Here is a 13,643-nt window from a genome sequence, read left to right on the forward strand (position 1 = left end):
ACTACCTGCTCCCAAAACCCAGCAGTGGATTTGACTAGGTAGGGCGCAGCGGGGTCAGATGTACCCCCCAACATCAATATGTGCACCAATGACCGCCCATCGCACGATCCTTCATATAACCTCTTCTCCCAATTATCAGTGTCCGTCATCCACTGAGCAGCATATTGCAAGTGTGCTGCATAATAATAGTGTCTAATGTTAGGAATTGCCAACCCGCCCCTTCAAGATCCTTCTGCAAAACCAGCAGCGTCACCCTACTTTGCCAACCAGCCCAGACCAGAGAGATCAGCAGACTCTCTAAACAACGAAAGAGCCGGGCAGCCAACGGAAATAACGAGTTCTGAGCCAAGTATAGACATTGTGGCAAGAACACCATCTTGGCCACCGCAGCCCTGCCCATCACAGAGAGAGGCAACCTGTTCCAGAAGGTGACCGACCGTTCCAGGCCAGCTACTACTCACTCGACATTGTGTTTCTCATGCGCCGCCAAAGAATGAGTGACCCATATGCCCAAGTACCGGAAACTCTCAACCTCCCATCGAAGTCCTGCTCCAGGCAATTCAGCACACAAAATCCCATGAAGGGACCCCAAGGGGAACAGGTGTGACTTCTTTCTGTTGACTCTGAGACCAGAGACAGAACCAAAAACCTCCAGCCTCCGCAGCAGCATCAGCACCTAGACACAAGGGTCCTGTACATACACCAATGCATCATCTGCATACAGAGAGATTACATGTGTAGACAAGTCCCACCTGGATCCCCTACGGCTCCATCTCCTCACAAAGCCAAATCGCTAGTGGCTCCACCACCAGGGCAAACGAAAGAGATGAAAACGAGCATCCTTGCCTCTATACAGCAACTGCTCCCAACCACAGAAACCGGGGCCGAACCCCATGCCCTGCAAGACTTCTAAGAGGTACCCCCATTCAACTGTGTCAAGGGCCTTTTCCAGGTCCAAGGTCACTTCCGCAAGCTCAGCGACCAGGGATAAACCCACATTGGTCCTTGTGCACTAGACCCCAAATCACCAACCGGAGCCGGGTGGCCAAAATCTTACAAAGTATCTTGACATCACTGATTAACATGGTAAGGGGGCGATAGGAGGAGGGGTGTTCAGGATCCCTCCCCAGCTTGAGCATCAAGCAAACAATACCCTGACTCATGGAGTCCAGCAACCTACCACCACTCGAGCTTCCTCAAAGACCTCCAGGAGCGTCTTCCATAGAGACAAGGAAAACGTTTGCTACAACTCCACAGGAAAACCGTCACTACCAGGGGATTTGGACTTAGTCATTGCAGCAACTGCTTCACTCACCTCCTCAACAGTAATCCCAGTCTCAAGGGCATTCTTACTTTCCTGGCACAAGCGCGGAAGACGCATCTGCTTCAAAAACCCACCCCACACCCTCCTCAGATGAGACAGCACCAGCCCTCGAAACCCTTTGAAGGTGCGCCGCCAGTTCTCGCAGAACGTCCTCGCGCTTCGTGAGCATTTCGCCGTCAGTGCTCCTAATGTGCAGCATAGGAGGAGCCACCACCTCCTGTTTCAGAATCCACACCAGCAATTTGCCAGATTTATCTCCCTCACAGTGCAGTCGCTGTCTATACCCTCTAAGAGTGATTCAGCTTAAAGTATCCCAACAACTATTAACCTCCTTGTATAACCTAAGTTCCTCCCGGTCTTTCATTTCCAAGCCTGGTGGCTGCTGTTGCAAATCCCCCAATTTCACCTCCAACACAGTAAGATCCTGCTCTAATTGTTTACGTACCCCACACGCCATGCCTACACACTCCCCCTTATGACTGCCTTCATAGCCTTCCATTCCAGGCCCCTAGTCTGTGTCGTGTTCCAATTCAATTCCATGTACTGTTTAATGGCCTCACCCACCCGTTCACGACACCCCGTATCAGTAAGGAAGGCCACAGGCATGCACCAACTATGCACTAGAGAAGCAGCCGCTGCTCCCCACTGAAACTGTAACCGCACCGGTGCATGATCGGACAAGAATCTACCCACATGCGTGACATCTAGTACTTGTGAGCTATCAAGACCTCCCAGCAGGAACCTGTCCAATCGGGTATGCGTATTATGTGTTCTGGAATGACAAGTGTATTCCCTCCCCTCTGGATGCAGCTCCCTCCAACTATCCCATAGTCCCAAATGTGTCATCACCTCCCTAAGGGACTTCACCATCAAGGGCTTAGTTCCCAGCTTCGGTGGAAGGCGGTCCAGATCACCGTCTAACACACAATTGTAATCCCCCACCCGCTCAGACTAAAGGCCCATCCACACTGTCCCCTAAGATCTCAGGTATTCTGGTGTAGAAGGAGGGATTAGGAGCATATGTGTTGAGGATAACTATGTGTAAGCCGTCCAACATACCTTCCACCAGAACATATCGGCCCTCAACATCTACTTCGCTGTATACGTGGGTGAACGGAACCCCCGGTGCTACCCATACTGACACTCCTCGCGCATAGGAGGAGAAGGAGGATAAAAACATCTGACCCGCCACTTCTTGGACAGCTTGTGTACTTCCTCTTCCATCATATGTGTTTCCTGGAGGCAGGCAATGTGAATTTTATGTCTCCTGTGAAATGAGTGTACCCTATTGCGCTTGGTGTAACTCTTCAAACCCCAGACATTCCAGGTCAACATGTTGATTTGATGACCCATAGTGATACTAAATTGCCCTCCATCCCAGCTGAACACCTCCCCCTGTGCCCCACCCCCATGGGAAGACAAGGAAAGGACATATAGGGGGTCATTCTGACTTTGGCGGGCGGCGGAGGCCGCCCGCCAAAGTCCCGCCGGCAGAATACCGCTGCGCGGTCAAAAGACCACCGCAATAATTCTGAGTTTCCCGCTGGGCTGGCGGGCGACCGCCAGAAGGCCGCCCGCCAGCCCAGTGGGAAACCTCCTTCCATGAGGATGCCGGCTCCGAATGGAGCCGGCGGAGTGGAAGGGGTGCGACGGGTGCAGCTGCACCCGTCGCGATTTTCAGTGTCTGCGTGGCAGACACTGAAAATCTTGGTGGGGTCCTGTTAGGGGGCCCCTGCAGTGCCCATGCCATTGGCATGGGCACTGCAGGGGCCCCCAGGGGCCCCACGACACCCGTTACCGCCAACCAGGTTCTGGCGGTCAAAACCGCCAGAACAAGGCTGGCGGTAAGGGGGTCGGAATCCCCATGGCGGCGCTGCTTGCAGCGCCGCCATGGAGGATTCCCTTGGGCAGCGGGAAACCGGCGGTACACCGCCGGTTTCCCGTATCTGACCGCGGCTGTACCGCCGCGGTCAGAATGCCATGGGAGCACCGCCAGCCTGTTGGCGGTGCTCCCGCGGTCGTTGGCCCTGGCGGTCCACGACCGCCAGGGTCAGAATGACCCCCATAGTATGTCTCACCCTCATACCTGCACTGTTGAACAAATTCCAAACGTTGACAAACTTGGTCAATCAAACCCCCCCAAACCCTCAACTCCCACCCCGGATATACAGTAAAACAACCAGAACAAACCATACTGTAATTCCAGTCCATAGATGCTGCCAGGACAACCACCTAACCCCCAACTTACCATTTCTTAAGTCCTACCACAGAAGTGGAGTGACCACCCCACAACACCGGCATCAAACCACTGATGACCCGAGTGCTGCCCAAGTCATGGTTCAAAAAGTATCCAAAGCACTCCCGATGGCCCGCGGAGCCCAATCCAGAAAAGAAGGCCCCACAGGACCCAAACCGGGCGTGAGGCCGCAGCCCTCCCCTCAAAAAACAAGAAAATATCCATTGTTGACCCCAACCCTGTAAAGAAGAACACAATGTCACGCCGAACCACTAGGATCATAGTTAGACTTCACAGGAACCCCCCCCTGCTCCTCACCCCAGTTCCACATCCTGCACTCCAGCCAAACAGGTAGACACTACCGCCATTGTTCCGTCCTGTTGTATCTCCACTCTGTGACTGGAGTCCTGAGCCGACCCGCTAGTCCCGGTATCCACCGGCTGACCTGCCTCACGTGATCTCCAATCCGGGCTCTCTGCTCCAGAGTCCCGGGAAGTGACACCTCGAGCTCTCTCTGTCCTCCTCAGAACCGCCTTATCCCACATCTCCAGCCATCGCCACACCTCCTATGGATGATCGAAGAAGTGTGATGCTGCCCGACCCCAGGGGCCACACCCAGCAACGGGCCCAGCAGCCAATCCCCAATCAGCCCAGGAAAGGCCTTCACCACAATCATCACTCGTTGCAGGCCCCCGTGAAAAACACCAGGGCCCAGATGCCACCATCGGGTCCCTTAAGGGTGTTGCTGCCTTCCCCGCGGTCCGGGAGATCCTCAGCGCAGGATAGAGGCTGACGAAATAGAGCACCCTCCACTCCGACAGCGCTGCCGATGCAGCCACCCACTGCTCAAACTCGAGCTCCCTGGGCCCAGGCCCAGGCGCCACCTCCAGCACGGCCCAGGAGGGGCGCACACTCCATGGCTCAGCTCCAGTGCCAAAAGTGGGAACCGTGCTGTGCACGACCTCTTGGCAAAATGTCCCGCTACCGAAGAGGGGTCCCCGCAGCCTGGGTCACCCCATGATCGTTTTATCTGACATGATCAATACCAGAATCGGTCTCCACTATCACAACAACACAATAATGCACCTGACACATTTATCGCAGAATGTAATCTGCAAGCCAGAATGGTGGATTATCGCTAATGGCATGCCTAATAGGGACAAGCGAAATTGGTCATCTAGAAATATAGTAAAATAAAAGTTACCATGTGAAGATGACATCATATTTTTAACGCTATTTTCTGATGTTGCCATTTGGTAACCTTTGTCTTTGACCTACTGCTGCAGTCACATATTTTTTTATATTAGTGATAAAGTGTCCTCTGTTTTATATTATAAGGATATTTCAAGTTGGGGATGTGGCTTGGTAAGCCAATATTGAGGCTCCTCTTTTGTGGAGCTCGACATTGTCAGCCCATTCCAGGGCCCGGCATCAACCCCCATCTGGCTGCTACCACCCAATGAAGTCCGGGAGCTCGCTGAATTCCCCCTGTCGCTGTGCCTCCTAGCGATCAATAGAGTTGCGGAGGGGACCTGTCTCGTGGAGTCCTAATCCTGCTTGGCCCACTAATCTCCCACCTGCAGCCTCATCGGACCGAGCGGTGCTCTTGCTCCCCACTGCTGTGGGCTCCCATCTTCTGGCCCCCTGCAGCTACCAACCAGGCCCCACCCAAGCTGCAGACAAACATTCAGGCTCTTTGAGTCGGCAACTGGTCGTGACGTGGGGGAGCCAATGCTTCCTGGCCTTTGTGCACCCGTTGACTCGTCTGCCTCCACCCGCAGCCGCCTCGGGACCCGCAGCCTTCCCAGGGGCCACAAACACATCCAGAGGTGAGGAGAGCCAGGGGAGAGCAACACGACCTAGACTGACTGCATTCACAGGATGGAGGAAGCGCCCTCTCAAATCACAACGACCAGTGGGGGTGAAGGCCCTCTGGCCTTACAGCTTGTGCCCCATCCACGCCCTATGCACTATTGTGCTACCCTGGGATCTGGGAAGAGACAACACCTAATTGGCTTCTAAGGGTTGGGCCTGCAGGTGACCCGGTGGTGTCCTTGAAGACTGCATTCACCTTCTGCCTCCTCACCAAGAGCTTGGGGTTTGGGGGGACCCTTGCAGCGACCTTCCACAAGGGAGAAAGGCTTGCCCTATGATTTGACTACAAATGTGAGTCTTTTCTGAGGGCAAGGTGCACCCCTCTACTGGCTCTACCATCAGGCCCCGTCTGGGGGATAGAAACCCACTGGAACTAGTGCTAGCTGCGCTGGGCTTACCAAGCGCATAAGCTGAATCCTACTGCTCCCCCCTCAACTTCTCTCCTACTGCATGACTCCTGGAGATGCCTTGAGGCACCAAACGGAAACCAGACACACCACAGCCCTGCATGCCACCGTTCAGGACTCTAGCCGACTAGAGACTGCTACCTTCTCCTCGATAAGGCCACCAGCAGGGAACGCTCCAAAGACAATCAATGCCTTGTCTCCTGGGTTCAAATCCTGCTCCACACCACATTCCTGTTCTCTTGTTTCCCCCCTTGAATGCCACCAGCCCCCTTGCTCCACCACTCAACGATGCTGCTCCATGGAAAATCATGGCCCTGCCTGCATGTGTGCGGCTGGCAAGGTCAAACAGATGGAGGCCCTGCCTGGCTGACACACTGTGTCATGAAGGTTGAGGGCACCTGTCTGGAGGTACGTGGCAGGGAATAGCGCAGTGGAGGAGTTCTACTTGCTTGAAGCACTGTGACCCACAGATGAGAGCTGCCACCTGGTTGCAGTGGATGGCTTTGCTGCATGGGGACCTACGTTGATCCCGCTAAGGTGAGCCTGAGAAGCTTACATGCTTGAAGAGAGCACTGCAGAAATTAACGGTGGTGAGGGCCCTGTGTGACAGTGAGGGAGCGTTCCCAGAATCGGCACCAATCATACAGCTTTGGCCAGTAGCAGCGCAGGCACTCTGACATTTGCTGCATGCCCTGGACTCAGTACTATTTCTGTGACAATCTCTGCTGCCAGTGCTAGAGTTTGGGCCTGATTTGTTGTGACCACTCCCGGGTGGCCTAGAGACTGTGATCCGGTGCGCTATTGGGTGCAACCCTTCCATAACCACATGTCAACAAAGCTGGACAAGCAGACAGCGTGCATTACTGTAGCAGAACAGCGCATCTCTGCCCCAGAAGATGATTTGCAAGCAGTGAATACCAAGGGGCATATTTATACTCCGTTTGCGCCGAATTTGCGTCGTTTTTTTTTACGCAAATTCGACGCAAAACTAACTCCATATTTATACTTTGGCGTTAGACGCTTCTAGCGCCAAAGTTCATGGAGTTAGCGTCATTTTTTTGCGTGAACACCTTCCTTGCGTTAATGATATGCAAGGTAGGCGTTCCCGTCTTAAAAAATGACTCCGATGCTAGTGCGTCGGGTTTATACTCCCGGCCAAAAATGACGCCCGGGAGTGGGCGGGACTAAAAAACCCGCATTCGCGCCGGATTTTAGCGCCTGGATCAGGGCAGGCGTTAAGGGACCTGTGGGCTCAGAATGAGCCCAGAGGTGCCCTCCCCTGCCCCCAGGGACACCCCCTGCCACCCTTGCCCACCCCAGGAGGACACCCAAGGATGGAGGGACCCACCCCAGGGACATTAAGGTAAGTAATTTTTTTTTTTTTTTTGTGGCATAGGGGGGCCCTTATTTTGTGCCCCCCTACATGCCACTATGCCCAATGACCATGCCCAGGGGATAGAAGTCCCCTGGGCATGGCCATTGGGCAAGGGGGCATGACTCCTGTCTTTGCTAAGACAGGAGTCATTTCAATGGGGGATGGGCGTCGTAAAAAAATGGCGCAAATCGGGTTGTGGCGATTTTTTTGCCTCAGCCTGACTTGCACCATTTCTGGACGCCCATACGCCATTTTCCCCCTACGCCGGCGCTGCCTGGTGTACGTCGTTTTTTTTAACGCACACCAGACAGCGCCGCCGTCTAACGCCGGCTAACGTCATTCAATAAATATGGCGCCCGCATGGCGCTTCAGAATGGCGTTAGCCGGCGCTAATTTTTTTGACGCAAAACTGCGTTGGCGCAGTTTTGCGTCAAAAAGTATAAATATGGGCCCAAATGCTTAAAGATGGAGAAAGTACTTGCAGTTATAGAGGCAAAAAATGAAGATTTAAAAGTGTAGTCCAACCGCATCAACTTGCACGTCTCTGGCATCCCTGAGACCACCAGCACTGGTAAAATGGAGCAGATTGTAGAAAATATGCTAGCCTCGATATTTGTCTCTGAAAATCTGTCACATATGCTGGTGGTGGAAAGAGCACTCAGGTGCCTCAAGGCGTGACTGTCACTGGGGGGCAACCCCACACCCTATTATAGCCGCGCTACTATACTACAGAGACCGAGATACGGTGCTTTGACTAGCACAGGAAAAAAATACATCAACTATCAGGGCAACAACATAGCTTTCATCCCAGGTTTCATGGCAGCAGTGCAGGCAGCCCGCAAAGAATTCCTGCCCGTCTAAAAGAGGTTACATTAGGCTAAAATACCCTACGCCATGCTCTACCCAGATCGCTTGCTCATAGATCACGAAGAGCTAAGAAAATATTTGTGACACCCAGAGCAGCACTGGAGTTCATCAAGTCAATTACACAGAGACATGATGAACAATCGAACATTGAGATGGAGGATGACAGCAGTTGATTCTCTACGGCTCCCGGGGTACCTGGAACTATTGGGCTATGTCAAAGCACACACTAGTCAACGTGAATGACCCACTGGATGGCCAAGGCTTTTAATCAGATGGTCACCCAGGAAAACGCAAGAACCTGATCGATCATGGAGGGCAACAGCAATTGATTTGATATGACCATATGTGGCACTCGAACTGCTGATTGCCTCGGCATATGCTGATTGGGCCTTGGATAGCAATGTTGTGGGCCGTGATTCTGCAGGAGATATTGCCCTTGTCTTACTGCATTAGACTAGCTGGTACACATGCTATGCCTCGCGGCCACCTCCAGGCACCTTGAGGGGTACTGGGACTTTCACTGCCCCTGTGAGGGTGCTTCCCATGTGTTCTCACAGTGTGGTGCAATGGTATTTGCTGTGTATTGTGATAATATTTTTGTTTACGATTATTTTTCTTTCTGGTTGCAGGTATGCCTTTGGCGTGTTTGGGATGCTGAAGTAGGTGGTGGGGAAGAGTTTGCTGTTTCTGTTGCCATTACTGTGGTGTTGCATGCAGTCTTCAATGAAGATGTTGAACATCACTTGAAAGGTCACTACAGTACGATTAGTGCCAGTATGACATTAGAATAGCTCCAACCCATGGACACATATCTCTCATAACCTAGAACCAACAACCCCAGTAAAACATGGCAGGTGTTATCCTACTTAGACATGCACAATGTACAAGTTGCATTCCTAGAAGAGATGTACTTAATGCGCCAAACAGGGCTTATTATAGGGACCCGTTGAGCGGTGTATAAAATAGCTTCCTCCTGTTCTTCTTACTCTAGAGGTGTAATGAATTTGGTAAAGAAGGAGGTACCCTTAACAGTCACTCATTCTGATATAGATAATCAGGGCTGTCATGTGATATGACAGGCAGTCTTTGTGGTATCCTGGTGACACTAGGGAATACATATGGACCCAACATATACGACCCCGACTTCTACGTGACACTCTGGCGCCATTTGCACACTCTCCAACTGACCGCCGTTCTATGGGGTGTTGACCTCAAGACAGATTCAAATCCAAAGCTTGACCGATCGGGCACAGCAGATAGACATGGCAAACAATCTGCCAAAGTTATATGCTAGGGAATGCCAGTATTTGGGCTTGTAGATCTATGGCGACTGTGGAATCCCTCCAGGCCGGAGGGTACGTTCACCTCCTTCGTACATGCGTCATAGTCCTGACTAGAGTAGTAGCTGGCGACCTGGGACGTGAGTGCTTGGACTGTGGATGTGCGGCACCTGTCCAGAACGTTGTCTGCTCATGTGCCGGTAAAGTTTGTGGTCTCAATACCTACCATGGACCCCACATAATTCATGTGGAAATTTCAGGTGACAGTGCATTTGGACCCAGTGTTCAGAGAGGGACTGCGCTGGGATATTACTGGATACTTCGAAAAAATTGTGGCTCTGTCAAATGAGGTGGATACACTCTGGGAGTCATTTAAAGTCACAATCAGGGGTATTTGTATTGGCACAGAAGCAGGCATCTTGTAGGCAATAGGCATGCAGTTGCAGACTATGGAACACATGCTGCGGACCCTGGAACAGGATTATGAAACTACATCTTGCCCTGGTATACTTGCTGCCATTCCAGAGCAAATCACAAACTGTAATGATTTGGCAATACAGGGATTGCGCCACTTGCCTAAACGTCATGTCATGTGCTTGGGACACAGCCTGGCTTCCAAGTTAAAGATGGCCTGAGCACACACACATATTGTAAACATAACTGCTCCTGAGGGCACAGAACGCTATGACGCACCTACGATTCGGTCAGTCTTCATGGACTTTTATACACGCCTACATAATGCCCGAAACTCTGCTTAAGAGGCGGAGAAGGCCGAATACCTAGATGATGTAACCCTTGCAATGCCCTTCCTTGGTCATCAGGAATATCTGGTACAGCCTCTTACGGTTGACGAGGTCAAAGATGCCAAATGCTTGTTTCCCAATGGCAAAGCTCCTGGTATGGATGGCCCGACGGGCAAATGTTATAAGGAGTTTGTGGACATTCTGATCCTAATGCGCTATACAAAGGGGCATGTGCTAAGCAATCCTTGCATCCTTCCCTCAGGGAAGCTTTAATTATTGCATTGCTAAAACCTGATAAAGCACTGGAGCATTGCGGGTCTTACTGACTTAATCAGCTTTGATGCCAAGATCCTAGCTAAGATATTAGCGACCAGGCTACTGCCACTGCTTCCTGGTCTAGTCTTACCAGACCATTCAGACTTCATTCCCACTCGCTCACCCACGCATAATCTGCAAACTTTCTTCGCATTACTACACAAACTAAACCTCTCACTTGAGACAGCAGCAGAACTTTTGGATGCCGCTAAAGTCTTTGATTCCATTGAGTGGAAATATATCTTTGCAATTCTGTATCTCCCAGACATTTTTATGGTAGATAGGGCTGCTATACACTAACTCGGTAGCTCGGGTAGGTGCTAGTTGTAACACATCTGGGATGCTGCACATCCACAGCGGCAAGCGTCAGTGACGCCCTCTGTCACTGATATTATTTGTGCTCACACTAGAACCTCTAGCATCTGTGATCTGGCAGTGATATGCAGCTTCCGTGTTGCAATTCCAGCTAAGGCCCTCAAGTATCTCCCTATATGTGAACGACATGGTATTGCACGTCAGAAAATCTACCACACTCCTAACACCAGTAATTCCGGAATATATCCGGTTAAACCTAGGCATTAACTTGTCGAAACAAGTCATTCTATCTCTGACTCCGAACACAAGGCTGCACCCCCTGGTTCTCCCACTGGTGTGGGGTTCGGATCCTGTTAAATACTTTGGGATCTGGAGCTACAGAGATCCAGAACCGGTGATATGCTATAATTATGGCATGCCCATCTCAAAGTTACAGGAGCAAGTGAGGAGGTGGTCCAGACTGCCCCTATCACTGGAAGACAGAATAACTTTCATGAAAATGGGGATCCTACCCAAATCCCTATATCTATTTATTAATATACCAATAGTACTGCCACAACATTTTTTCAAAACACTTCGGTCACATAAGATAACATTGGCATGGGTGAGGAAACAGCCCAGGATCAGTTGAGACACGCTCACACTGCCAAATGTACAGGGAGGTTTTAATTCACTGTTTTGCAAATGTATTATCTGTGTGCCCATGCCCAGTTTGCACACTATTGGTATCATTCACATGACTACACGCCACTTCTAGCAGTAGAAGATGATGATGCACACCCCAAACCACTCAATGTCATCCTGCCACACACACAAATGGATGTGTCTACAATAGAGATTAACACAACTTGCTGCGCCATGAGGACCTGGCAGTGTCCACCCAGACATATTAGTCACACAAGAGAATAGAGCACTAGCCATACTTGACAAGCCAGGGTTGAAAACTATGTTGGATGCTTGCCCTGGAGGAAATGTTGTTACTCTGACTGACATATCGCACACGCAGCGACATACCCCATTGTTGACTTTCACATAATATTGCCTTCAGGCCGTCATGAGAGACCTATATCCTCAATTCCCTGGTGAAACCCCCCCCCCCCCCCCCCCAACCCTCTGTGCCCTGCAAACCTTATTCACTAGCACCTGGTGCTAGTGAATACGTCTGATTACTAAATTGTAATGTGCGCCACAGAATGACAGACCAGCAGCCCCGGAACCGGTGCTTGGAAAGTGAAATGCAATACTTAATATGCTCGCTGACAGACATGCTCATGCCCAAACTGTAAATTGTAAATTATTCACTTTAAGTTTTTACAACAAATGTACTATACACTTGTCAAACTGTTTATATATGGTCTGAGGTGGGATACAAACTGGATGTGATGTGGAGCATTAGAAGCAGATTTCATACACTTAGCTTGGCTATGCGCTCCCATCCGGCAGTTCTGGACACAAGTTGTGAACGCCCTGACAGACATGGCAATGGAAACAGTGCCGTGCACCCAGGCACGCTTTCTTGGACTAGTCAAAGATCTACAACCAGCCACCCGTAAGCAGGTGGCAGTGGCTCTACTATTGGTAAATAATAGAAAACTTTACATATGGGCAAACAAGCTGCATCCACAAAAACACAGTGACTTAAGGATACAGCATATTGTAGAGAACAATTGGAGCGCTTTACCGAAGAATTACCGATGGCCTCGAGGCAGTGCTTAGTTAGTGCTTGTTGTTTCCGGTGCTGAGCTCCGGCACTTATTTTTGAGGGCCGGGGCTCAGTTTTCTGTCTCAGTCATTTACTGCGAGCAGAAGACAAGGGGGAAAGACAGAGGAAGAGAAAAACGAAAAAGCGCTAGGAAGGGGAAAAAGCAGGAAGCTGACAGAGTGAGCTGAAGGGGCAGGGAGTGGCTTTAAATGGACTGAAGAGGCCAGAGACGGCTTCAGGATTACGCTGCTTCAGTATTCTGTGCTCACACATTCAATTGCAGCAGCCGCGTGCAAGAGGAGAGCTTTGAGCACCGGCACCTTTTTATTTACAAATTAAGCACTGCCTCGAGGCCTAGGATATATTCGGGACACACATACAGTGACACTCCTTGTTGGTGTAAAAGGTCATTTATTTTAGTACAGGGTTTAAACACAACATCATTTAACATTTAACTGTATATCGTCCTTTTAAACCAGACCTTAACTTTTACGAATTCCTTTGCCTTCATTCTCTCCTCAAATAGCTCCCTTCAATTCTCCTACCGTATACGCTCCCCTATTCCTCCCATGCCTTCCTTGCTTGCAGCCTACGCCCCCGCTCTGATCCTTCACCTCCTTGTTTTTCTCCCTGGAAGGGTGGACAAGCCCGCATCTGGCTCTCCACCCTCCCTTATCTCCTGCTACACACCTCTTAAATCACCTGCCCTAAATGACTGCTAACAAACCCTACTCAAAACCTACCCTTCCTGCCTGACCTAAATATAGCCTTCCTACGCTGGGTGGGTGGTCAAGACAGCTCCCTAACTGTCCCGGTCGGCGCGGAAAAGATGCCGACCCCACCCCTCCACCCCCCCTTTATACCCTGCCTCAATCCCTCCCCCACTTACCTCCAATAGGGCACCTCCGCGCCACTTCCTCTTGCCCCGAACGTACCCGCGGAGAGACTAGACCGGGTCTCTCTCTCTGCGGGCCCCTCCATTGGAGCCCCCTTACGGCCTACCTTTTGACAGTTCTGGATACATCCTAAAGGCTTGGATTGAATAGGCATTATATGATACAACACTGTGTGAATGGAACGTTTGTACTTGTGGTAACGGCACTGTACAGTTAATGTGATCGATCTCATTGTATGCAGCACTCGGACATTATGCTAGTGCATTGATTATATAAGATGAAAACCTAATGAAAAAAAATGGGCTCCT

The sequence above is a fragment of the Pleurodeles waltl genome, chromosome 6, assembly GCF_031143425.1.
Source record: "Pleurodeles waltl isolate 20211129_DDA chromosome 6, aPleWal1.hap1.20221129, whole genome shotgun sequence".
NCBI lineage: Eukaryota > Metazoa > Chordata > Amphibia > Caudata > Salamandridae > Pleurodeles > Pleurodeles waltl.